At 40.5% G+C, this 27,282-nt stretch overlaps 1 protein-coding gene across 28 annotated transcripts in view; it reads left to right on the forward strand.

Moving 5' to 3' along the window:
* NRXN3 (neurexin 3) overlaps positions 1-27,282 on the forward strand; it is a 1,418,420-nt gene that overhangs the window by 195,927 nt on the left and 1,195,211 nt on the right. Inside the window, exon 1 of one of the 28 annotated variants that reach the window (XM_036239447.1) lies at positions 4,858-11,111. The exons of the other annotated variants lie outside the window; for them this stretch is intronic. The gene's annotated coding sequence lies outside the window, so the exon portion shown is untranslated. Of the gene's footprint in view, positions 1-4,857; positions 11,112-27,282 lie in introns of those variants that run through there. 28 annotated transcript variants of the gene reach the window in all.

Raw genomic sequence — 27,282 nt, forward strand, 5'->3', positions numbered from 1 at the left:
TAAAATTAAACCTTTTATTTTCAGATATTTGCATATTCACTTGCAGTTGTAAGAAATAATACAGAGGGATCCCGAGTACTTTTCCACAGTTTCCTCCTGTGGTAACATCTTCTGAAACTCTTACGATAGCAGAGGTAGGATGTTGATATCAATAGAGTCAAGATACAGAATATTTTCATCACCACAAGGAGCCTTCAAGTTGGCCTTTCATAGCCAGACCCACTTCCTTCACATCTAACCCCGTCATTAAACTCCAGCAACTTATCTCAAATAGGGAGCTAATCAGTTTTCCATTTGTATAATTTCGCCATTTCAAGAATGATATACAAATGGAATCATGCATTATACAACCTTTGGGATTTACTTTATTCATTTATCAAAATACCACATTTTGTTAACTGTTTACCTGTTGAAGGATATCTAGGTTGTTTCCAGATCTGGCTATTCTGGGAAAAGCTGCTATATACATTCGTGTACAAACTTTTATGTGAACATACATTTTCATTTTGCTGGAATAATACTCAGTAGTGCAATTGCCAGGTAGTTGCATGTTTAGATTTTTATGAAACAGCCAAAGAGTTTCCCAGAATTGCTGTGTGGTTTTATATCCCTACTAGCAATATCTGTATGATCCATTTTCTCCACATTTTTAACAAAGTGGTGTGGTCCCTATTTTTTATTTTAGCCATTCTGACAAGTGCATACTGACTGATATTTCACCGTGGTTTTAATTTGCATTTCCCTAATCATTAATGATGTTGAACGTCTTTTCATCTGCTTGTTTGCCATCTGTATAGCTTCTTTAATGAAATATCTGTTCAGATCTTCTGCCCATTTTCTAAATGGATTTTTTTTCTGTTGCGTTTTGAGAATTCTTTGCATATTCTAGATACTAGCCCTTTGTTAGATATATGGGAAAAAATGTTTTCTCTCATTCTGTAGCTTGTCTTTTCATCCTTTTTACATGGTCTTTCACTGAGCAAGGGTTTATAATTTTGACGAAGACCAGTTTATCAAGTTTTCCTTTTGTGACTTGTGCTTTGGTGTCAAGCCTAAGAACTCTTTGCCTAGCCCTATATCCTGAAGAATTTCTCTTATGTTTTTTTCTTTAAAAATTTTATATTTTTACATTTTACAGTAGTCCCTTTTTATCTGTTGTTTTGCTTTGTGTGGTTCAGATTTCACAATCACAGCCTGAAATAGTAAATGGAAAATTCTAGAAATAAACGATTCATAAGTTTTAAATTGCACACCATGCTGAGTAGCATGATGAAATCTTACTCCATCTTGCTCCATCCTGCCCAGGATGTGAATTATCCCTTTGTCTAGCATGTCCACATTGTAGTTGCTCCTGGGACATTAGTCACTTAGTGGCCGTTTGGTTATCAGATCCACTGTCATGGTATTACAGTGCTCGTGTTCAGGTAACTCTTATTTAATAATGACCTCAAAGCACAAGAGTAGTGATGTTAGCAATTCAGATATGCCAAAGAGAAGTTGTAAAGTGCTGCCTTTAAGTGAAACGGTGAAAGTTCTCAACTTAATAAGGAGAAGGGAAAAAATCATATGTCGAGGTTGCTAAGATCTACAGTAAGAATAAATATTCTGTCTGTGAAGTGTGAGGAAGGAAAAAACTCATGCTAGTTTTGCTGTCAAACTGCAAAAATTTTGGCCACAGTGTGTGATAAGTGCTTAGTTAGGATGGAGAAGGCATTAAATGGTGACTGGAAGATGTGAACAGAAAACATATACATAGGACTCAGTACTCCCTGAAGCTTGAGTATCCGCTGTGCATCTTGGAACGTATCCCCCACGGGTAAAGGGGGGGGGGGCTACTGTATTTTGAAGTCTGTGCTCTATTTTGAGATAATTTTTGTATAAAGAATGAGAAAAATCAAGATTCGGTTTTTGCCTTAACATACGATGTATACTTGTTCTGGCACCATTTTTTAAAAGGGGTAATTTTTTCTCCTTTGAATTGCTTTTGCATACACAGCAAAAATCAGTTGAGGGTATTTGTGTATGTCTATTTGTGGGTTATCTATTCTGTTCCATTGGTCTATACGTCTATCCCCCACCAATACCTTATAGGCTTAATTACTATAGCTGTCTAAGTTTTGAAATGGGGTAGACTGATTCTTCCTACTTCATTCTTCTTTTTAAATATATTTTAGCTATTCTAGTTCCTTTTCCATTCCATATAAATTTTAAAATAAGCTTTGATCTAGCTACAAAAAAATCTTGCCAAAATTTGACAGAATTTGTGTTAGACCTGCATATCATTTTGGGAGAATTTATAATGTTAGGTTTTCCAATCCACGAACATAGTATGTCTCTAAATTTATTAAAAACTGACTTTTTTCATCAGCATTGCATATTTTTCAGCATACAAGTAGTGTTAGATTTGTATCTAAGTACTAAATCTTTTCTAAGTAATTGTAAACGTTATATTTAAAATTTTGGCATTCACATGTTTATTTTTAGTATGTAGAAATACAGTAGATTTTTATAGGTTTATCTGGTGTTTTGTGATCTTGCCCAACTCACATATCAGTTGTAGGTGTGTGTGTGTTTCCTTGGTTTTTTCTCTATAGAAAATCATCTGCAAATAAGTGTAATTTTATTTCTTTCTCCAATTCTGTATGCATTTTCTTTGCTTGCTTTATTTCACTGGATAGAACTTCCAATACATTGTTGAATAAGAATGTGAGTCATCCTTGCCTTGTTTCTGATCTTAAGGGGAGGCATTCCGTCATTTGCCATTGTTAACTGTAGCTGTTTTTGTCAATGCTCTCTGTCAAGATTGGGAAGTTCTTTTTTTTTCTAATTTTTCTGAGATTTTTTTTTTTAATATCATGAGTGGATGTTACCTTTTTGTCAAGTGCTTTTTCTGCATCAATTGATATAATTATGTGAATTTTCTTTAGCCTGATGACATAGTGAATTACACTAATACATTTTGAATATTTAACCAACCTTGCATCCTTGGAATAAACCCAGCTGGTCATAGTATATAATTCTTTGGATATATTGCTAAGTTCTATTTGTGAATATTTTTTAAAAAATTTCTATTTCTATAGTCAGGAAAGATATTGATCTGTAGCTTTCCTTTTTGTGCTTTTTTGTACTTTGTCTCATTCTGGTATCAGGGTAATACTAGCTTCATAAAATAAATGGTAGTGTTCCCTCCTCCTCAGTTGTCGGTAAGCTATTCTATAGAATAATTGTTAAATCTTTAATTTTTTGGTAGAATTATCTAGTATGACCATCTGAGCCTAAAGGTCTCATTTTAGGAAGTATTTTAATTATAAATTTAATTTCCTTAATAGCTAAGTGACTATTCAAATTGTCTATTTCATACTGAGGGAATTGTGGTAGTGTTTTTTGAGGAACTGGCATATTTCACTTAAATTGCCAAATTTATGTATGTAGAATTGTTTGTAATATTTCTTTCTTATTCTTTTGGAGTCTGCATGGTGTATAGTGATAGTTTCTATTTCATTCTTGATATTGATAGTTTGTGTCTTCTCTTGTTTCTTCCTCTATCAGTCTTGGCAAGGTTTTTCCAATTTTATCGGTCTTTTCAAAGACTCTTTGTTTCATTAATTTTCTAGGTGGTTTTTCTGTTTTCATTAATTGCTGCTTATATCTTTATTTTTTCTTCTCCTTGCATTTGTATTTATTTTACTCTTTCTAGATTCTTGAAATGTGAGATAGTTGATCAATTTGAGACTCTTACACCCTTCTAATATATGTAGTTAGTGCTATAAATTTCCCTTTCAGCCCCGCTTTGGCTATATCCCACACATTTTGACATGTTATATTTTCACTTGCTTTTAGTTTAATGTATTATTTGCTTCTTGAGACTTGGTTTTTGACTTACATTATTTAGAAATGTCCTGTTTAGTTTACAACTGTTTGCAGAATTTCCTATTATTTCTTTCTAATTTTATTTCATTTTGGTTGAAGAATACACTGTGTTTGATTTCAATTCTTTTAATCTTTTTTCAGGTTTGTTTCACAGCCCTGGATGTGGGTTATTTTAGGTATTTGTTCTATGGACACCTGAAAATACCGTATTCTTCTTTTGGGTGGGGTGTTCTATAAGTATCAATTAGATATTGTTGGTTGAGGGTGTTTTGGAGTTCTTCCATACCTTTTTGATTTTTATCCACTTGTTTTGTCAGTTTTTGAGAAAGGGGTATGTGATTTCCAACTATAATTGAATTTGTCTATTTCTTCTTTCATTCTGAACAGTTTTTGCTTGTATTTTGTAGCTCTATTGTTTGTTACATTCACATTTAGGATTATGTCTTTTTGGTGGATTGATCTTTTCACTATATAATAATCCTGTCTGTATATGGTAATTGTTTTGCTCTGAAGTCTAATTTACTTGATGTTAATGAAGCCAGTCATGTGTCTTTTGATTAATGTTCTTATGATATATGTTTTTTCATCATTTTACTTCCATTCTGTCTGTATCAACATTTTGGAAGTGAGTTTCTCTAAATGGCATTTAGTGGGGTCATGTTTTTAGTCCATCCTGCCATTCTCTGTCTTTTAGTTAATATATTTAGAACTTTTATATTTAATGTCATTATATGTTAGGGCTGAAGGTTACCATTCTATTGTTTTTTTCCTGTTTGTTCTATTTATTTCTCTTTTTTTTGTCCTGCCTTTTTGTTGATTACTAGAACATTTTTAGATTTAGTATTTTGACTTATCTGCGGTATTTTAAGTGTACTTTTATGTATAACTTTTTAGTGGTTGCTTTAGGTATTACATGGCCACACACACAACCACCCACCCACCCACCCACCCACCCCATAGTCTACTGGTGTCATCATTTTAACAGTTTATGTAAGTGTAGAAAATCACAAACCTCCCTTTGTGTCTCTACCCTTTCCCACTTACAATATAACCTTGAATATTTCTCTACATGCATTTAGAACTACATCAGACAATGTTATAATTTTAACTTCATTTGTCAGACATAATTAAAAAGAATCAAGGAGAGACCAAAAATTTACTTACCTATATTTTGGGTTACTCTGTTGTTACTTTCTTCCTATCGTTTTAAGATTCTTTTATCATTCCTTCTATTTATGGAACTCCCTTAGCCATTATTTTAAGATAACTGAGCTGGCAAAAAATTTTTAAAATGTTCTTTCATCTGAAAATATCTTAATTTCCCCTAATTCATGAAGGACATTTTCATTAAAGATTCTAGTTTGACAGTTGTTTTCTTTCAATGTTTGAAAAATGTTGCACTTATTTCTGATGAGAAATCCACTGTCATTTAAATTATTTTTCCATTAATGTGCCATATTTTCTCTCACTTTGTCAAATTTTTTTCTTCCTAATTTTGGAAGTTTGACTATGATGCCATACTATAAACTAGGTGGCTTAAACAACAGAAATTCATTTTATCACAGTTCTGGAAGCCGGAAGCGTGAGGTCAGGGTGCTAACATGGTTGGGTTCTGGTGACAGCTCTCTTTCCAGCTCGCAGATGTCTTTTTCTTGCTAAGTCCTCATCTGGAGATGGAGAGAGGTCTCTCTCTCTCTCTCTCTCTCTAATAAAACCACTAATTCTGTTGGATTAGGGCCCAACTCATATGGCCTCATTTAACTTTAACTATCTCCTAAAAGTCCTGTTTCCAAAAACAGCTGTGCTGGGGGTTTGGGCCTCCACATAGGAATTGTCAAAGACACAGTTTAGTCTATTGCATATATCATGATGTGGATTTTTTTGGGATTTAATCTGATTGTAGATCACTAATCTTCTTGAATCTATAGGTTGATATCTCTTACCAAATTTGTCAAGTTTAAAGTGATTACTTTTTTGAGTACTTTTTTAGCCATGCCTCCTTTCTCCTTTCTTCCTGGGACTTTCAGTGACATAAATGTCAACAACTTTTGTTATAGTCCACAGATCCCTATGGCTCTGTTCATTTTTTCTCTCTTTTCTCTCTGTTGTTCAGGTTAGGTCATTTCTATTCTATCATCCACTTCAATGATTTTTGCCTCCCTGTCCTCCAGTCTACTGTTATGTTCATTCACTGAGCTTTTCATTTGGTTATTTTGTTTTTTGTTTTATTTATACTGTCTCTTTATTTGCCAACACTTTTATCTCTTTCCTGAGACTACTTTTTCATTTGTTTCAAGTATGTTTGTAATTGCTCATTGAAGCACTTTTGCGATGGCCATTTTAAAATCTTTGTCACATGATTCTAGTAGCATCTCTGTCATCTCACCAATGGCATTTATTGATGTCTCTTTTCATTCCATTTGAGATTGTCTTGGTTCTTGCTATGACTCATAATCTTTAATTTAACTCTGAACACTGGTTAGCATGTTATAAGACTCTGATTCTTATTTAACCTTTCTGTTGTACCTGGCTTTGTCTGACATTGTTCTGTCAGGGAAAGATGGTGGGAGTCACCTTTTTACTGACTGATCGAGGTACATGTTGAGGTTCCCTACTCCCCATTGATATCTGAGTATGGGGCTTGTTACTCCTGGGTAGAGTTTGGAGACCTGTCTGCCCATTAGGCTTCCACCGATACCTCTCTGTCTGGGAGTGGTAGGGATGCCTGGTTACTGCTCCTCATCCGGCCTCCACTTATACCCTTATGGTAGTAGAGGAGTTGCCTCATTACCACAGGTCTCCTCTGAAACAAACCTAGAGAGGATATGGACTATAACAAAAGTTGTTAACATTTATGTCACTTGCTGCTGTCAAGTTGGAGTAAAAAAATTCAGGCTCCCCATATGGTCTCAATTGACACCATGTAGATGGGAAGTTTTTGTTATCGCATGACAGAGATGAAAGTCTTGTCTCTCACTTGGCTTTCTCTGATACCACACAGGTCAGGTAGGAAGGGTAGGATGCTTCATTAAAGCCTTGCAAGGATAGGCTTTGATCTCTGTTGATCTGAGTAGAGGTGGAACCACACTTTTTCTCTGTCATTTATTTGGAGTACAGCAATTATTATATAAATGTCTAATCGCTACAATTTATATCTGAAACCAATATGTGTCAACCATAATTGAAAAATAAACTTTAAAAAAGTTTTCTCTATTCCTAGACATTTCCTGAGTTTTTTGGCTGGAAATAGTAGGCTTTTGATGGGACCTTTTTCTTTTTTTCCGTTTCCACTCTATGATGTTTCCACATCCAGCTTCTCCAGCATTTAGTCTGAGATAAGGGAAAAAACCCAGAGAACTAATTGTTAAGTCATTCTTTAGGTCCCAAAGTCCTTCGTAAGTTAACCATCTCTCAGTTTTTTCAGTCTTTTTAGGTTTGTTTTATATATAATGTTTATGGTTTTGGGGTGCACATAATAGAAAGAAGAGGAATAAGTGTGTCTATTCCGTTCTCCCTGAAGCAAAAGTCTGTGCATTTGTTTCAAACACACCAAAGCAACTGAAAACTGTTTAACTGATAGATCATCAGATGGTCAGTTATAAGCTGACTTCAGAGACTCGAAGTAAGGCTCCCAGGAAGTATCTAAGATACCAGACTCTCCTCAAAGCTCTCTAGCTCAGGGGATGAGAATTTTTCATCTTGTCTTACTGCTATTCATAGACTGGAACCTTTTTTCTGTTTACACTGTTCTGGTACTAGGCTCCAATTACTCTGCTCTACCCTATCACATTCAGCTTTTATCTGCTGCCTTGAGACCCAAGGCTTAGCTGGGCCTTAATGACTGGCTACACATTGGCTATTTTTGACAGTAATTTGTATTTGCTAGTACTCTAATCATCCCCAAGTCTGGCTTGATCCTTGGAATGTCCATAGTACTGTCATGGTCTTCAATTGCTTATGTTACTGTTGCCTCTAGCCACTGAGTTGTCCTGTTTGTGAAACTGTAGAACAAGTCCTCTTGAAAAATGTGAAGCAGAAAAGAGGACTTTCCTTCAATATGCTAATAGTTCAGAGGGGAAATAGAATGAATTGAAATGAGGGGAAATTTTCTGGGACTTTTCATCTATACTGCATTCATTGTTATTTACTTTTAAGGTATAAGGAACAGAAACTAAAATGATTGGCTATTTTGAGTTTTGTTCTTTTTCTTTTCCCTCAATTTTGGGTTTTGAGGACAAATAACTGCAAAACATTTTACTTTATTCTTCTGGGATTATTGAAAGGGGATAGTACAGCCATGGCAGAAAAATATATTTTTCTCCTTGATAGGAAATTTCTCTCAGAAATAGAAAAAATATAGCAGTCTCTTATTATGAGTTGACCTTCGAGTCAAGAAGTAGCAGTTATTCCATCCATCCATTCCATTCCTAATGCAGTAGGTAAAAGGCAGAAAGATTAGTCTGAAAATTTTAGTGACCTCTAAAGAAAGTTTGAGCTGACTTCTTTTATTTGACAGTATTTTTACTGGTTGTGTTTTTGGGATTTAACATTCCCTCCCTCCTTCCCTAGTAGGCAACGGTTTTCCCTTCTTGAGCTTTATGGGAATCTTTTATAAAAATTTTGCCTAGCTGTCAGTCTACTAACCCTCAAGTATTTAGTTGGTTTCATGGGATTAAAAACATGGGAAAAGGAACTATAAAAATATGTCCACCTAAGAATTCTCAAAGGGCTTAGATTCTAGTGAGCTGGTGAAGGACCTTGAAGGCATTTCAACTACTCATTCTCTGGGCTGTTTATGATGCCTTGCAGGCATCATTTAATTAAACCTCATGATTCCCTAAATTATGGATTTAGTATGCAAATGTTGGTCTCAGTCTTCAGAGTGGAGATATACTCACCACTGTATTTAAGGAAATGGTTGAATGACTGCTACATTGGGTACATACATTGTGTTTCTCTCTGATTGCTAGCCATGCATTATCATGATCCATCTTCGCCATCTCCCAGTCTCCTTTCACAAGGAAGAATTGTATTCTTCCTTGAATTTGTGTGATGAAAGGCAGACATCATACCCCTTTGCTTGCACACATAGCCAGCGTCTGGCATGGACCACTCTCTAACCAGAATGAAACTAACTGGCCCACATGAGGATTAAATTTATAACTCACATTTGACTCTGTTCTAACCAGTGAACTAATTAGCACAGTCCAAAATGCAATGTGGGATAGGAATACATTTATTAGTTTATAGGTAACTAATTTTGGTAATTTTATGTAGTAAGTTCAAAATAGTAAGTTGCAGAGCCTGGATTTAATCCTAGGTTTGCTGGATTCCAAAGTCACAAGACTTTAAAGAGTGAGTTCTAGAGCTCTTTAAAATGATGTTTCAGTCTCACTGCATGTGGCAAGTGATGAATCACTGAATGTATGACGAACTATTATGAATGGTGTGGTTTATTATGCATTGTACATTGTGTGCCCCTGACCTGCTTAGGGTCTATGCATGTTCTTCTAAATGTTGGTAAGATGAGGCAGGTGCCACTGCTTCATCTTTCTATCTGCTGTGAGGACAGTACGAGCATTAATAAGCTAACATCTACGAAGAGAAAATCTACAAGAAAAGTAAAAATGACACTTTTTGATAAGAAAAGTCTAAATTCGTGAAAAGTTAGAATAAACAATTGCTTAGTATTAAAAAAACACATTCAAGAGCGTTCAGTGATGAGAATAATGATTTCTGAAGTGGATTTATCAGTATTTTTTTGTTGAATACATAACTCCTCTTAGGAACTTTATATTCACATGAATTATAAGCATATAAGTGCTGTACAATGGCTTAGAAACTATTTTCTCTTTTAAGAAACTTGGTCATCTTTTCTGAGATCTTGAGCACATGATGCTATTCTTTAAACCTTTTTATATAGCAAAAGAGTAATCTGAAGCTGAGTTACACAGCGACTTCAAATATGAAAGATATAAATGATTTAGGGTTTACTCTGAGCACCTATATAATGTGACAGAGCAGAGCAGTTAAAGTTACTTGTTCCAAAGTTTGTATTAAAATTCTGAAACTACCCATGATCATGTGACCGTGGGCAGATTACTTAGCATCCCCAACACCAGTGTCCTCATTTCTAAAATAAGGAGAATACCAATCACACATATCTCATAAAATTATTGGGATATTGAATGAGATATTACATGAAAAATGCTATGAATAGCATTTGCAACATAATAAAGGCTGCTTCTATTATTAATAGTATTAACAAGAAGTAATTAAAAAATGATACTCTTTCCCTGTGAGAGGTTTGGGTAATAACTGAATCTATATTTGTTAGCATTACATAGAAACCCATATATAGCATCTTACCCACTAATTTCAGCTTCTTGTCTAAATTGGGAGCAAAGAAGTGACAGATTCAATCCAAAATATCCCAGATGGTTCAGCTAACCCAGGGATTAGGTCAGGAATTGATGACTGCTAAATGACCTATGTCATAGGTCTGAAACAAGGGCATTTCAAGATCCTTGCATTTATCCCAGAGTATTCCACATGTTTGCTGCTGACTTAAAACACCGAAACAGCCAATGGGAAGAAGGGGCCCCAGGGAACTGTTTGCTGTTAGAAAGAATCCTAGCTGTTGCCCTGACTTCTGCTCGTTGCAATGGCAGATCAGCTTCGTAATGTGCTCTCTAGTCATACATTTTAATCAAAGTAGTTATATAACAGTTGTGGATAATAGGAGAGTAGATCCCCCTGATACAGAGCCCGCATTCTGGGAATCTTCGGTCCATGTGACTTCCTGAGTCAGTGATTCACACTGAGCAAGGAGGTAGGTTTGGCATGACACAATCTGCAGATTCAGAGAAATCCCCTGGGAGAGGATAAGGCTGCTGAGAGTCCCCTTTGCAGGCTGAAGCTCCCAATTGTATGCACAAAGCACCCTGTCCCAGGCCCCAGATGTGTGCAGGTTTCTAATTGCCAGCGCTGCACTAAGATTCGAAGGGTGAGAGAGTTGCAAAATCACGAACACCGAGGGCGGTGTTAGGAAAGCAGCTTCCTGCACACTGTTGTAGGTGTTAGTGAGATTATCAATTGCTCCGGGAGAGACACAGGACTGGAGGGCTTAGGGAATGTTGTGGTCCCTCTCTTCGCTGTTTCTGCTCCCTGAGGTTGTGCTTTCCAAGAGATATGCACCCTGCACTTCCATTTCTGCAGTGAAATTAACTCAAGCTTGTCAGGTAAGTCTTCTAGGTCACCTTTAAGAAAAAAGGTATGTGAGCTGTGCTGGGGGTGGGCTGTACCCCATTATTGGTCCAAAAGTGGTATTTGAAAGCTTAAATGTGGAGCAGAGGTTGGGAGCAGCCCTATGTGGTCCTGGGGCATGAACAAAAGGAAGGGAAGGGGGCTCAGGCATTTTTTCCTCTAATCAGTCTTTCATTTTTCTTGGAAATCGTGCCTCTAGGCTGGTGCCTGACACCAGAACAGGGTCTTTGGCATGAATTATACCTATGATCTTCCCAATTTTTCTTTTTTTCTTCTTCTTCTTCTTTAGTTACCACTGTATAGGAGCAGGCAGACAGAAGCAGGGCTGCACGTTGTCAATACAGGCTGCAGAAGTCAATAAGCAGCCAGACAGGGAGTGAAATTAGAGGAGGCAGCTATAGATTTCTTAGGTTATTTCTTGTGAGTTTTTGAGAACTTGTGTGATTCAAGCTTGTCAGATACTATTTTGAGCTGGGCTGAGACAAACATTTCCTTGGTGTACCAGATGTTCACTGTAGCCTCCCAGTTGCCAGAGGCTCCTGTGTTGGCGTCCTTGGGGGAGAGGGAATGTCCAGGAAAGGGATAGGAATGAGGGAATAGGAGCTCGGAGTGGGGAAAGTTAGTGTTCTGCTGCTCTGGAATTTGGTAGAAATTGTGATATCACCCCGGAGATAATTATTAGGATGATTGTAACCAGCTTGTGGGAATGAGGGAGTATGCTTCGTTCAATTCAGTGCATGGATCAGAGTGGATACTCGATGCATGCATGTTGATAGAATATTAGTACCACAATGTGTACTTTCAAGGAGAGCTCAGATTGATAGGCTGGGTCCTGTGTCGAAAGACCAGGTGGAGTAATAAGAGAGGTTCATGCTGATTGGTGTGTAAATTATGAAGAGCCGAGTTCTGTTGAACAGTAGAGTAATATCGTTACGTGGAAACATTGAACAGGGACACACAAATAGAGCCTACCTATTTGTCTGTCTGTCTGTCTATCTATTTATCTATCATCTATCCATCTATCTATCTAATCTATCATCTATCTTCCTCCTTACATTCCTGCTTGCCTAATAATCCATCCCTCTTCCCCATCTCACTCACTCATATTCTCAGTCTCTCCCTTCCTACTTTTCTCTGTCCCCTCTCCTTGCCTCCATCCCTTTCATTCATTCATTCATTCATTCATTCACTCACTATCTGGTTCCAGAAGAATTTTAGGCAGTTTATAGACAGACCAGCATCATTAGAGATAAACTTCCATCCAAAGGTTGATCTTCCGTGATTCAGCAGTTGCCATGGCCAACGGATAACTGAAATGTAAGAGTAATCATAATTTTTAATTTAAGCATTTATTTCAACCCCCTCTTTTACAAACCTCACATGGAGGACATGGAAAAAAGTAGACAGAGGCTGTGACCTTGCTCTCTTGGAGTCCCATGAGGTAAAACTAGCAAAGGGCAGGTAACAGTCATACAGGTGACTGAGTAATACATGAAGGGCTGGTTGCACATTTTTGCCCTTGGGAGGTGATCAAGCAGATAATTAGGTGGCATTTCTCCATTCTTTAGGCTGGGCTGCTCTTTTATAGCTACATGGTGCTTTGCTTACTTTTTCTTACCCTCTTTGAAACCAAAACAGGAAGAGCATGGTTTCCCTTCCCATCCTGCTTAATAAAATATTCCATTATTTTCTGGGCTACTAAAATATTCTATTATTGCTGATCACTTCTTCCGCTGCTCAGTGTGTTTGTCACTGGCCGCAGTTTACATAATAACGACACAGGCTGCCTGGAGCTTGAATTGCCTTTTGAGTTGGTGCTGGGGATGGAGGGTTGGGGGGGGGGAGGCGGGACGGTTCCGGGTATGCTGATGAATTCCTGCAACTGCCAGGGCTGGGAGCCTGGCTTGGAGCCAAGTGCATTGTGGACAGATGCTTTACATGCTGGGTCGACTTGGCTCAGCTAATATTCCTGGGCTCTGACCTGGAGCTGGTGGAGGGGCACAGTTATTCACTTGGTGAGTACAAAAATATTGACTTAATGTCCTTTTGTGTAGGTCAAGTTCTTGGTATATTTGACAGTCTATTTCAGGGGTCCCTTATCCCCAAGCAGGAAACTCTGCTACCCACAAAACAGGTGCCATTTCATTGTCTCTTTTATTTTTCTTGGGAGGCAAAAGAGTTTTATCTCATTTCACAAATGAGGAAACTGAGACTCATGTTCGAAGCACCTGGCCTAAGCTTGTCCAGCTAGTGAGTAGATGAATCATGATTGAAACTCTGTTTACTTTGAAGTATGGGCTTGTTCCAATGACACTACCCCTTGTAAGGAAAGACATTTCAAGAAAGTCTTTTGTAAGAGATGTTAAGGACTGGAAAGTTTGGTTGTGGAAGGACCTTGAGGGAGTAGAAATTACGGTGGGTCTCAAAGGATGAGCAGAGTACAAAAGAAGCCTAACTCAAACTGGCTCAAACAATGAGGATTTATTGGCTCATGTAATTGAAAAGATCAGACAATGTCACAAAGGTCTGGATTTTCCTCCACATCTTCTTATCCCCCGTGTTGCTGGTTTTATCCTCAGGGTCTGACCCTTGCTGGGACCCACCCACCCCGCTCCGCAGCTGTGAGCCCTCCCCCAGCAGCGATATGACTGCAGGAGTTTCAGCCCCCCACACAGTTTCTAAGCTCACTTTCTTATTGAATCCAACTGTAACTGGAGGAGTACAGGAGATAACAGGCCATTCAGCACCCTCCCTCAGAGTGCAGGGGAGAAACAGCAGAGGGGCAAATTCCCGAGAAGAAAATCAAGGTGAGAGAAAGGGGAATGAATGCTTAGCAGCCCACTAGCATCTCTTACAGAGGATTTAGAGACACAAGGGGAGAAATGCAACAGGATCAGTGGTGGCAACTGGGAGCAAATGGGTCTAGGTAAGGAGCGAAGATGCCAGGCCAGCTGTGTGTTTTTCCCTTTGCCTTCTGACCCTTGGCAGCACAGCACTGCAGCTTGAAAGCTCCTTCCTGGACCACAGAGGTCTCTAGATTAGTGAGGCAGAATGAGAGCAGCCATAGATTGGGGTCACATCAGTGGTGGTCCTTCCCCGGGTGCTCCCAGGATTCCCCATCTCTGCTCTGAGGTTGCACAAACCCTGCGCCCCTAATAGTGCATTGACATTGGCTCCTGGCCATACCCTCCAGCATAACTTGGATTTTAAAAATTAGTTGCTGCACAGGGTTAAAGCAGGATGCAAGGAGACGGGGTGTCAGGGATCGGAAGCCTTTCAAATGATCCTAAGAGGATGCATGTGTTGTTTGCTTAAGGGGTATTCTCATCTAGCGGCATATGCTGAGGTCATGAGTGGGGAGCTTGGTGTTTGGCCCATCAAAACATAGAGCTTGTGTGTGTTTTCTTTCATAGAGAAGCAGCATGTAACAGTCTTTTACGAGAAAGAATATCATCTTAGGTAGGAGGAATCAGGAGACACAAGTTTGGTCTGGGCCCTGTAACTACTGTTCCTCATTCTAATTTTTACAAGTTACTTTCATTTCTGAGCCCCAGTCTTATTTGTGAAATAGGGGTACAAATTCCTTTCAGGTTTGCAAAGATCAAATAAGAAAGTAGGCAAGAGCATGGGGACTGCTCTTTCTCTGATAGAATCATTTGACAATCAAGCTGTGTTAGTCTAGTGAGAAACCAGGGCTATGCTTCGGAAGGCCGTTTCTGGATGCGTTTGAGTCAAATTGGACTTAGCAGGTGCAAGGGGCTGTGGAAATGACTTGGCGGTTGATAGAATTACAGCCAGGATCAGAAGGGCACTGGAAGTTCTGAGCGTTGACTCTTTGAGCCCCACACAGCAATCATCCTTGATGCTTTCCTCACCCGTGCTTCTTTCCTCTGTGAGTGATGTCACACAGCTCCCAGTTACACTTGGGAATAATCCTGGATTCCGTGTCTCTCTCTCTCTTTATTTTTTCTGCTGCTCAGCCTTTCTGTGCTGCCTTTACACATCCCATCAGTCAACAAAGTCCTGTTGATTTTATATCCAAATCTCTCTCAGGCTCACGCCATCCCGTTCATCTCAGTGTTCCAGAGCTGCCACATCCCGCACTGGACCCTTACAAGGGCCACTTTGTCCTGTGTAGCAGAAAGAGGTACTCAGCAAATAGTCATTGAAGGAATGAGAGAAAGAGACAGGTGAAGCTGAGTGAAACATTTAGGCTCTGAAGCCACAGATCTCTCCTGTTTGTAAGATAAACATGGGTTGGTATTTCTAGGAATATTTATTGGAAAGAACTAGATCCTTTTGCCTTCAACTCCCTATGTGTCTGAGGTCACCTATTTGCATTTTATGGAGACGTTTAACAAGTACCTGTCACCCAAGGTGCTTATGTCCACGGGGAAGACCTCCCCAAATCTTCCCATGTCCTGATGGAGATGCTATACCCTTCCCTACTCCTCTGAGATCTCATCTTACCATCCTCATTTAGCCAGCCTCTGAGAAACCTGATCTAAGCCTGTGTAGTGCTACAAGTGCCTGCTTAGCAGCTTGGCAGGGAGGAGGCGATTTACTCATCCAATTGAATTACCTGTTTACACTTCTGATCTTGCAAGCATTTGTCAGAACAAGAAGATAATAGAAGAAATTGTTTAACATGGCGTGGGACTAGTGAGTCCACATACAAGAGAAATTTAGCACACAAAAATGCCTTTTACTTTAGCGGTGAATCTCTTTCTCCATCAGACTGCCTTCTTCCCCTCATTTGCCTTGCAACAAATTTTCCTTTACCAGATCTTTGCTCAAGGTTCTTTCTCTCAGAAAACAAACACCTTGCTGACAGCTCACAACTCTCTATCCATTTGATGGTGGCCTGGGGACCAAATTATGAGTCTTCTCTACTGGTGCCTCTGAGGAGCTAACTTTAGGAGGCTGCGAGACCAGTATCTACTCAGAAAATTCTCATGAGTGTAACAGTTCTCAAGGCAGGAAGGGGAGAGAATTCCTGTTGCGGTTCCCCTCTGCATGTTACAGGAATGAAGAAACATGTTAAGCCAAGGTCATAAGTCAGGTTGAGGCTAGAGGCTTCTGGCCAAGTGGGATGCGGGTTCCATCTCAGGTCCAGAGCTGTTCCTAAATGGCTATCCCACCCAACTGATTTGTTTCTTAGATATTAATCGAAACTATGAAAGTGAGGATGGATGACCTGCCCAAGGATCTCCCACAATGCCCTACTTCAGGGCTTGGAATTCCATTATTAGAGATCCAGTCACAATACCACAGGGGTGAAACATACATACACGAATCTCTTTAAAGCACTCCTACCAAGGGACATTCATTCAATAAATTCTTCTGGAGCCAGGTGCTGGGTTGGTTGCTATAAATACAGAGAAAAGCAAATCATATCATCTTCCACCCAGGAGTGTACAACCTGAATGGTAATGTCCACCCTAATAATAATGAGAACAGGAGCTCATATAGATAGTGCTTACTCTATGCTGGGTGTTGTTCTATATGCCGTACATGCTTGAGTCATTGCATTGTCACAGCAACTCTTGAGACTCTAATCCCTATTTCAGAGGTGAGGAAACTGGGACACTGGGTCATTCAGTGCCTTGCATAATGTCACAGAGCTAATGTGCACAACACATGACGAGTGCAGAGAGACAAGAAGTGTGATCAGGAGACACACACACCCAAACATCTCCACTGGGTGTGGACTCACTCCCTCTCCAAATGGTCCTGCCCTGCCTTTGAATTGAGCATCAATCACCCTCATACAGTTAGGCTATTCCTGTGAAGGGGCAAACATCCCTAACATCTTGATACAAATTTAACATTCAAATACTTGGCACCTGAGATGCGTGAAGAGGCAGAGGGCATTCACAAGGATTTGGACCTGCTTCTTGATTTTCCCAGGGCCAGTTCTGATCAAGAGGCCAAAAGGCAATAGTCAATAAAACGGCACAGAGACGGAGATTGTTGGAAAGGTAGACCTCAATCTCTGTTATCTCCATTACACATTATGACCCTGGGACTTTTTGTAGTTACAGTGTTCTGTCAGGTCTACTTTGATTATAAGTGACTGGAAACCCAACCCAAATAGCTTTAGGCCAAAAGGGAATTTTAGTGGAGTCCATACGGAGAAGATCTGGGGGTTGCTCTGAACTGAGGTACAGCGTGATGCAGAGTCTCATGTCAAGTTACCACGTTTCATGTTCTCATTGTTCAGCTCGGTTCTGTTCTCCTCTTGCCTCATGGTCACAGGGTTCGTGCAGCAGCTCCACACCTCACTCTGCTTAGCTTCTGTCTGGGGTGGGGGTCTATGTAAGAGCCCTTTTTCTGGATAATCAGAAAAGGGATCCTGGGCTTTTATTGACTAAGTTGCCTGCTCATTCCTGGAGTGGTCACTGTGCTCAGGAAAAGAAGTTATATTGATTAGGCCAGTGGGTATAATGATGGGATGAGAATCGGGGAACTAGTGGATCCCCACAGAACTTCAGTTTACCCTGGAGAAAGGTGGCAACACCCTTCACTGGAAACTTCTCCAATGATGACTTATATCCTAACTCCTTCAGACAGTATGTTCTCTCCATGGTGGGCAGCATCCACAAGACTGGCACCTCCTTGTTCTCCTCCTTACCAATCAGGATGTATACCCTATTCTCAGCAGTGCGAAGGAACTGGAAGGAATGGTTAATGAGACTATGAAGCATAAACTGGCTTTTTCAATGGCCCTGAAGTTCCTTCACTCCTTAGTCAGGGGTTCTTATTCAGAGCAGAGGGACCCAGAACATCTCTGGCCCTACAGATGGTGTTGGTTGGGTATCAGCATATGGGGAGATATGTGGGTGGAAGCGGCTGATGTCAGAAGGGCTGAGTTGGAACATTGGATTCACATCAAAGGAAAAGTCTTGAAGCTTCAGTTGGGGAAGAAAAGCCTTAAAGATGTGAAATTCTGGAGGCCTCTCTGTAAGGACAATGAAAACGAGGCCTGACTCTGAAATGATTAAAACTCTCCCGGACACAGTCTCGAGGGATATCACGCGAGGACTCCTCCAAGGGGACTCAGGACCTCCTGCCACGAGCACCTCTCGTCAGCATTTTCCTTCCCTTGGCTTATACTACTTACCTGCACGACCTTGGATAATTAACTTAATCTTGTCTAGTCTAAGTTTCTGAATCTGGGGATAATAGAAATACCTACCTCAGGGAAAAGTTGTGAAAATTAAATGAAATAATGTTATGCAAAAGCGAGCCCAAGCTTGGCCCTCACTCAGTCTACAATTTAATCAATATCAGTTTCAGCTTTTTTCTCCCTGCTCCAGTCGAGATACCCAGCAATTTGGAGGTTTTGCTCTCAACACATTACTTCACAACACTAAGCATATCTATAATGAGTGACTGAAATGCACTTGTCATTAATGTCTTTTTGGGGGGGGAGGGGTTAGTATTTTTTGAGCAGTAGCAGTGGCAGCAGACCTTAGAAGAATGGAGGTGTCCTGGTTAAGTGGACCCCTCCCTCGCTGCAGCACATACGTTGGCTCAGAGCCCTGTGTGTTGAAATTCTTGCTCTGCCCTCAACTAGACATGCCTTCTGGGGAAGTGAATTCAGTCTCTAACCTTGGGACCTTGATCAGTAAAATGTGGATAATAAGACCTGCCCACAAAGTTACTCTGAGGGTGTGAGACAATTCACATAACGCCTGGCCTTGTAATGATTTTGTGCATTGTTAGTGCCCACCCTGTGGGATTTCATAGTTTAAAATGTTACTTCCATGCATGGCTGTGCCTGGCAGGGTATAGGCCTGAAGTACCACATGTCGGCTGTGTGCGTGTGTGTGTGTGTGTGTGTGTGTGTGTGTGTGTGTGTGTAAAATCAAAGTCCACCTGAGCAGTAGCCTCTGAGGTTCCCCTGTCTAAGCATGGGGACAGGGTGCCTGCCTGGTTGTTCTTTCTAAGGGATGACCTGCTTTCACAGTTCTGTGATTTACTTATAGAAGAGGTTACCACATTGGATGAGAGGTTAGATTTCATGGACCTCAAACATCCTTTCCCAACTTGGAGATTCTATGTATCTATGATTTCATTTCTATGTGGGAAATAACCCTTATAACCGCAAGTGGTGTGGCTTTAAGCAGGTTACTTAACCTTCATATTCTTCAATTTCTTAATAATTTTCAAATGGGGCTAATTCTAATCCCCACATCCTAAGGTGGTTGTGAGATTTAAGTGGAAAAGGTCAAGCATAGTGTGATAGAATATTAGTGACAATTATAGATACATAGTTGTCTTCTCATTTGGAACATAGTAGGGTGACACTTCCTGGCTTTCTTGTTGTTAGATTGGGCCATGTGACTATGGCCCAGGATAAAGTCTGTAGCTTCTGGGTTGGAGTGTTTAATCGCTGATACATTACTTCGGGCACAGCCTCCTTAATATCCAGGATGGCGGTTTTCAGTTTGACTCCTCTGCCCCTGACCAACATATAATGAGTATGTAGTATGAGGAAAGATATGTTTTGGTGTATTGAAGCACTGTGATTTTGGAGGCGTTATTCCTGTTGCATGAACTAGCCTATGCTGGTTGATACAAAGTGTTTGGCTCGAGATAATAGCTAGTGTGTACTTGGGCGCTTGCTATTTGTAGGGCACATTTGGTTCACGTATCATTATTATCCTCATACTTAGATGGAGAAATTAAGGTCAGAAATGTTAAGTAGCTTGCCCATGGTCACCCAACTGGTCAGCGGTAGAGTGAGGATTTAAACCCACATGGTCTTACTTCAGAGTCTGTGCTCTTAATCACTATTCTGCAGTCTCCACAGACCAAGGCTGTGGTTTCCTGGTATGATTAGCCAATATTAATTTGGCCTTCCCTTTCTCTTGAACTGCATCCCTGTAGTTTCATTTGGAAACAATTTCCTCTGTTGGCTGTCACCCTTCAGCGTGGTGGTGAGGTTGGGAAATCAGCAGAGTGGCCTGTTATGGTTATCTGATTTTCAAGTTGTTTTAGGAAGACTCTCATTTGCTTTGCTTGACCAATATTTTTTAAACCAGAATCTTTAATATGTGGACAAGAAGCCTTTTAAAAGTATGGAAGGCACTTTTTTCTTCTACCCTTTCTTGAAGGCATCAAAATGATTATCTTGAATCAGGCTTCCTGGAAGACTGAGATGAAAATTCTTGTGTATGTGATTGATGAAGGGATTGCTATTGGGAGAAACCTATAAGGAAGTGAGGGAGGCAGGATAGGGCAGGAGAAGTTAAGCAAAAATGTGATGTTTGAAGTCTAGCCCCAGCATGATCCCATGGGGGAACTATAAAGCATGGTTTGTACTGCAGCGATTGTCCTATATTGAGGCAAGAGTATTGAGTTTTTATTCCTCTAAATCAATTGGTCATTGACCTTGAATATAACCTCCCAGTCATCCCAGGTGAGGTGGTTCCCATTGACTAATGACAGTCCTCCAGAGCAGAATGGAGGTGTGATCTGGTTAGCAGCCAACACCAGCAGCTATTGGGGGATGGGTGCACCTGCCTGGTAAAGGGATCTGGGAGATGTGCCAATGGCATCTACTGTAGTGTTTGAGGTCACTCACTTATCCTTTTCAGATCTGTGCTTTTTCTGGGAATGTTAGGGTCAAGCTAAGGGGAGACAGCAAAATATGTAACACAGTGGAACGTGACCTCCGTGAGTCCTTAGTTCATGCTTTTTGTCGACGTCCAGTTGTTGTATATGTGACTCTGAGGCCAGGGTGGGCATGGAGTTCTGTCTTGACCTTTGGACCTGGAACTGATACATTTGATCACCTGGAAAACTTTTCTATTTACTTTCTACCATTTTAAATAGGCAAGATGGCTACCAAAAAAGTTTTGGCAATTCGTGGGGCATTTTCTTCCTAGTGAAATAGGCAGCTTCAACCTGGTAGATCAAGAATCAGTAATTTAGCCTAATAATATCAATCCTAACAGCAGCACCAAAACAATATACTAAGTGCCTACTGTGTGCCAGGAGCTTTAGTTTCATTACTATTTGATCTAATCTTTCCCTTGCAATATAGACGTCACAGGATCCGTTTCGTGGTCCGGAACAATCAGTGAAAGTCAGCAATTTGTCTATGGATATACTGTTTAAAAAGTGTGCATAAAAGTAGCAAAGAAGCTGAATATCTCAGCTCAAGTGGGAAGAATTCTCCTTCCACCATCTTTCTGCTACATGCGAACCTTTAGTGTATTGGATGAGACCCACCCACACTGGTGAAGATGATTCTTTTTACTCAGTCTACTGAGTAAAATGCTAATCTCTTCTGAAAATACCTTCATAAACACACCTAGAAATAATGTTTTACCAGCTATCTTGGCATCCCTCAGCCCTGTCAAGTTGACACATAAAATTAATCATCACAGCAGCCATATTTGAGGACTATCTCTCATGGAAATATCCATTTAGACCCTACTGTCCTAACAGAGTGCTACATTTGGGCTACAGAGATTTATCACGAAGGCTGATACCCTGTAGAGTGGGTTAGTATTTTTAGAGATGACTTCACAGAGGACCCAGGGCTTTGGTTGGACCCTGAATGAATGGCATGGAATTGGTTTGGAAGAAAAAGGAGAGGATTTGTCTACTGTTTTGATTTTTCACCCGTATAAACTAGGACAAACTTAATATGAGTTGGGGAGGGGAGGGGTGACCCTGATTTTAACAGTCAAATTGATCTGGAGTTGTCATATAGGATAATTTAACCCTCAAATGAGGGTGATTTATCCTGTGTATTGTAATCAGATAGTCATCTAAGTTGTTCTCCATGAGCTTCGGTAAATCACTTTTAGTACATATTGAAAGTGACAATATTGTATTTTATCACCGAATTGCCGTCTTACAGTAATAACTAATGCATGTCATCGGCTTTGGCTCCAGCGCTGAATTACACTCACTTGGAGGCACATAGATCCAGACAGGAGCTGTCACAACCGTTCATTTGGCCATGGCCAGGACCAGCGAGCTGGTAGGGAAACTGCCTTGTTGCAACCTTTGCAGATTAGCTTACTGCAGAGACACCTGTGGTCTTGAGACGTGTGAAACTTTTCATCAGTGGAATTTGGGTCAATACGAATGTGTATGGGCCTAGTAATTCTATTAGGTGACTGATAAGTGCTTTGATGACTAAAGGCAAGGATCTTATTTACATAGAGAGGTCAGGACTGGTCAGGAATCAGGCTCAAATTATCTCTTACCTGGGCTCCTGCTGCAGCCTGATAACAGGTCTTACCACCAGTTACTTCAAAACTGTCCTGCCCAGCAGCACCCCCAGTGGCCCTCCTAAGATGCAGAGACAACATGCCAGCCCCTTGCTTGAAATCATCACAGCCTACCATCGCCTGTGAGCTGCCGTCCACATTTCTTACTTTAGCCTAGAAGGCTCTTCATGGTCTGGCTCCTGCCCGCCTGTCCAGCCTCACCTTGTACTGCTCCCCATATGGAACTTTCTTCTCCACCCACACACACCACACCCTGCTTCTCTGCACCATTATCCACATCCTTTCTTCTGCCTAGAATGTGCTCCCTCCGTGGTCCCACACTGACATTTGCCTAACCAGTTCCCCTGGTTGTGGGAGACACATCACCAGTGTCCCCTCCTGGAACCTTTGGCACATGCTCTCAGCCTGTGTTCATGATGTCCAGGGCATCTCACTCCCCTCATTGTTTTACTTGTCACATTGTATTATCATTGCTTATTTATGCCTCTAGCTCTACGACTAGATAGACTATGAGCTCCTTGAAGGCAGGAGCTTGTTTTAATAATGTTGGTATCTCAACCAACCAGTACATGAATGACTGGCCCAGAGGAAATGCTCAATAGATTTTGAGGAATTAATGGATTTGTGAAAATACCTCTTTAGATTGCCACGGGAACACATGAGCAGTGGAGACTTAGAATTTTCACCCTAAATCTGAGTTTCCGTTTAGTTAAGGAGTTTCCTGTTTTGATAATACATACCTGGATTGGAGTGAGTGTAAGTTCATTCACTGCGAAGGTGATATTCGTATGGCTCTGGGGCAAAAGCCTGGGCAAGTGCACAGAGATATATTAGTGGGATAGGGCTCAGAGGTGTTTTTATATTTAGCATTCAATGAAAAGTTACGCAAGTCCTCACACCAATGAATTTGAGTTTTGCTGTATTTCTGGAGACTTTCTTACATTAGGGAAATAAGGCTGGATGATCATTTCATTCATATTGGTGGATTCTGAGATGCCAAATCTCACTGAGGGCCCAGACCCTTTGCCTTCAGTTCCCTACTCCCATCCTACCCTTAGAAATAAGTAGTTTCAGAGTAAGTTCCAGAGGTGGTAGGAGAGAGGAGAACACATTCCCACATTTCTAGTCGAAATACGTAAGCTCCTTGGAGAAAGTGAGAGGTGTCTGAACCCAGGAAGTGGATCTGTCTTTTTGTACTGCAAAAATTTGGGGTGTAGGAAGGGTACCTGTTGTGTGCAAAGCACAATTTAAGCTTCTGGGAAGAGGAGATTTAAAAAGAAAGATGAAATGATATCATTTGCCCTAAGCTGACCTGGAATCTAAGCAGAGATAAAGCAGATGAGTATATGAACAATATTTTCATAGATTAGCTTGGTTGATTAGTGACTTTTCAAACTGCTTGAAATTATAAAACCTACAAACACTTTTGGAAATTACAAAAGCTTTCTGAAACAGTAAACTTCTCATAGTATTTATACAGAAAAGATATGAAAGCAGAGTTTCTACCAGTTTGCAACTAGTGATTCATGTCTTTACATGGGAATGCCAAACTTTTGAAATAGTATTATTAATAAAGTTAAGAGCATGTTATTGTGAGGGATGCAATAAAATTTATCTATCCTTTTCATCATTTCTTTATCTGGGTCACCACGAGACTAATGTGATCATTTTCTACCTCCAGGTAAAACACTTCCACTGCTCACCTTCTGGTGCTGTCATTCTTGCACTTGGGAACAAATGTGCAGCTCCAGGGTGAGGATGGAAGAATAATATGTAGGCAAAGGAAGAGCTAGAAACTAGATTAAAAATGAATGCTCTCACCTAAAAACTGTAAATTTCAAGATCATGCATAAGGTTCACCTCAATTTAAGGAATGCCTCGTGGATCCGAAAAACAGTAATGGAAACATCCTGCACTGGCTAGAGGAGCATTGATAACTTAAGTGCTAAGAAGCCCCAGGACAATCTTTCAATTTTCATGTCTCCCGGTGACATTGACTGTGGTCCAGTGCTATAGACAGCACTCCTAGGTCTTATCTCAGGACCTTCCAAATGAGTCCTTGAAAGTGGATCCTGGTGATGGAGAGTGGAAGCATCAGGAGAGAGCATCCTTTACATCCATGGGCAAAGGTGCACTGTGCATGGCTGACGATGGGAGGTGGAAAGTTGAGCACAGCATGGGGATCCAGCAATCCCATCTTTAAGTATTTTCCTTAGGAAATGTGATCACATTTTAGATGTCAGAGAATTATTACTGCATCCTTCAAAATAGTAACCAGTTAAAAATATCCTACTAGCCCATCGAGGACATAAATAGTTAAATTATGATGACTAATCTAGAATATTAGGAATTTTTTCAGCCATTATAAACCATGTTTTTGAATATTCAATAACACGAATATAGTTAGTAGATAAATTAGATAGATATAGACATATTTAGGTATAAAAAAGTACAGAATATTTCTATAAAGTATGATCTTGGTTTTTAAAAGTATCTATATCCATCCCTAGGAAAAATTCTCTAAGGAAAAACAAACATTCGTTTCTTCTCTGGATATCAGATGATTTGAACCTTTCTGGCAAAGTTGTTTTTTACAGTCACGTAGTTTCTAACCATAAAACAGCAACAATCACCAGATGTTTTTCCTGTGGCATGTTAATCTCACGCAGAATTGCAATGGGGCTTGGACATTGGGGCTGGGTCCTGGGCACTCCATTTATTAGTTAGCTTATGGAGGGTCAGCCTTAGCTTCCAGATCTGGGGTAAATAAGCAGCCTTGCCTTCGGGTCACTGGAGGATGGAGGAGTGTCTGTCTGAAAGGCAAGGTCTGCAGCCAAGGCCATTGCCCCAACTCCTCCCTTTTCCCAGAGGTGACCTCGTCCTCCAGGTCTTGGCTCAGCTGAGGCTTTCCCAGCTAATCCTCCCTGGACTGGCACCCAGGCCCCCTTTTGAAGGCCCTTGTAGCACTTCAGAATGCTTATTATCACTGTTCTTATTATCTGTTCTCGGGGTTATCCAGGTGAATGTGTAGTACTTCCTCTGAACTGTGTATTTTGTCATTTTGACTATTCCCTGTTGTTGGCATATAATAGTTTCTCACAGAAGTTTGTTGAATAAATAAGTACACTTGAAACACTTCAATGCAAGGGTTTTTAATCAACTGTTAGGGAGATAGACCTAATATTTTAGGGACGGCAGTATTAATTGAGAGAAAGCTTTCTAGCAGATTCATTGTCTCCCCCACCCCCAACCATGGGAAAGAGTATATGACTCAACACACCAGAGAGCTATGACTTTCCGTTTGGATGTGGGTCAATCAAGAAATCAATCAACGCCTATTTATCTCGTACAGGTCACATGCCCAGTACAGTGCTAGATGCACTAAGACTTTTGAGAAGTAGCTCTGCCTCTTTTATTCTGTTAAGTGGGGTTATTAAGACGCAAAAGTCAGGAGGAAGGGAGGGTCATGGGTGGGGAAACTTATCAATATTTTCAATGACTAGAAAAAGTCTGTTTAAAGCCAATGGCATTTGAGCTCCAGCATTTTCACTGTGGGGTCCTACATCTAAAAACCCGGAGTTAATCTTCTCCAACAAAGATGTTGACAGAAAAATACCTCTGATAGTTATTGCAAAGGTGTCATCTTAAAAAAAAAAAATCACAGGGCACCTACTCGAACTTGGAAGCATGAGATTAAAAAGTGAACTGTTCCCAAGTGGAGTAATTGTGGAGCTAGTGGCTCTGAACTGTGTTGTTTTAGCAGATTCCTGGCTTTTAGGAATGGAGACAGGGTAGGTTTGGTCGAGCTTAATTAGCCTTTTCCTCTTGAAATGTGACAAAATAACTACCCTGACATGTTCATTGCTCTCTAAAAATGCAAACAGAGAATTCTTCCCCGATCACATTTATGTGGAAACGGAGGGCAGGAAGAGAAGACGTGGGCTGTTCGGGGAAATAATACGTGGGCTACAGACACATCCAGAAGCCACAGCTGACTGTTCATTTTAGTCTCTGGCCTTCTGGAATCTATGACTGAAGCTCACGTTTAGAGGGAGGTAAGCAAATCACCCAGGCTCGTAGCCTACTAGGGGCTCTTTATGTTGTCCCACTCTGCCCCCCACCAAACACAAATACACATCGTTTGGGAAGTTTGAACAGAGTTGTCTTGAGTTGGGACCAGAAGGAAAAGTTTGTCAATTAAAACTAAAGGCTGACAAACTGCTAGCCTAGCAGCCTGGTTACAGCTGATTCTTATCCCCTGCTACAAACAGCTTTAGGTTTGCCAAGACCTCTTGGTTGCTCCCTTCCTCCACATGGTCTTTTTCTGTGCTAGGCAGTAGTAAGTCTGCATTTATTCTTCAGTGTCCTTTAATGCCTACTTCATTAGAGCAGTCCAGTTAGGGCCTATTAACAAGGTTTTACTGTATTATTGTTGGAGAAATAGGGATAGTAGCAGTGAGAGGAAGGTTTCTGCTTAAGGAAATAGTTTCCCCCTAGGGGCACAAATACGTGAATGAGCACATACAAAAGCTTCATGATAAAGAGTCGAGAGCATCCTAAGTGAACTCCAGGAAAGGGGATTCATAGTCTAGGTTCAAAGAGAAATGCATCCACAGAGCTCTTGAACAGAGGTAAAGGCCTCTCTTTGGAAGAGGGGATCCTGTGCCACGCTGTGGGGAATGGAGCTTTCTTTTCCCACATTTTAACTCCTGAATTTTTGCTACCATCTAGTTGTTTTGCCACCATGTTGTCTTTGTGTCTGTGCTGCAGGGGACACTCCCTAGGAAAGCCTACCCAGATGTCTTTTTTCCTTGTCAGTCTTCACGTCTGTTCCGTTATGAATTTGGGCCCGGTGTTTTCCCTTGGACCCTGGGCCTTTTCCCTTTACATC

This window comes from Rousettus aegyptiacus, unplaced genomic scaffold (genome assembly GCF_014176215.1).
Source record: "Rousettus aegyptiacus isolate mRouAeg1 unplaced genomic scaffold, mRouAeg1.p scaffold_m13_p_3, whole genome shotgun sequence".
In the NCBI taxonomy this organism is placed as follows: domain Eukaryota; kingdom Metazoa; phylum Chordata; class Mammalia; order Chiroptera; family Pteropodidae; genus Rousettus; species Rousettus aegyptiacus.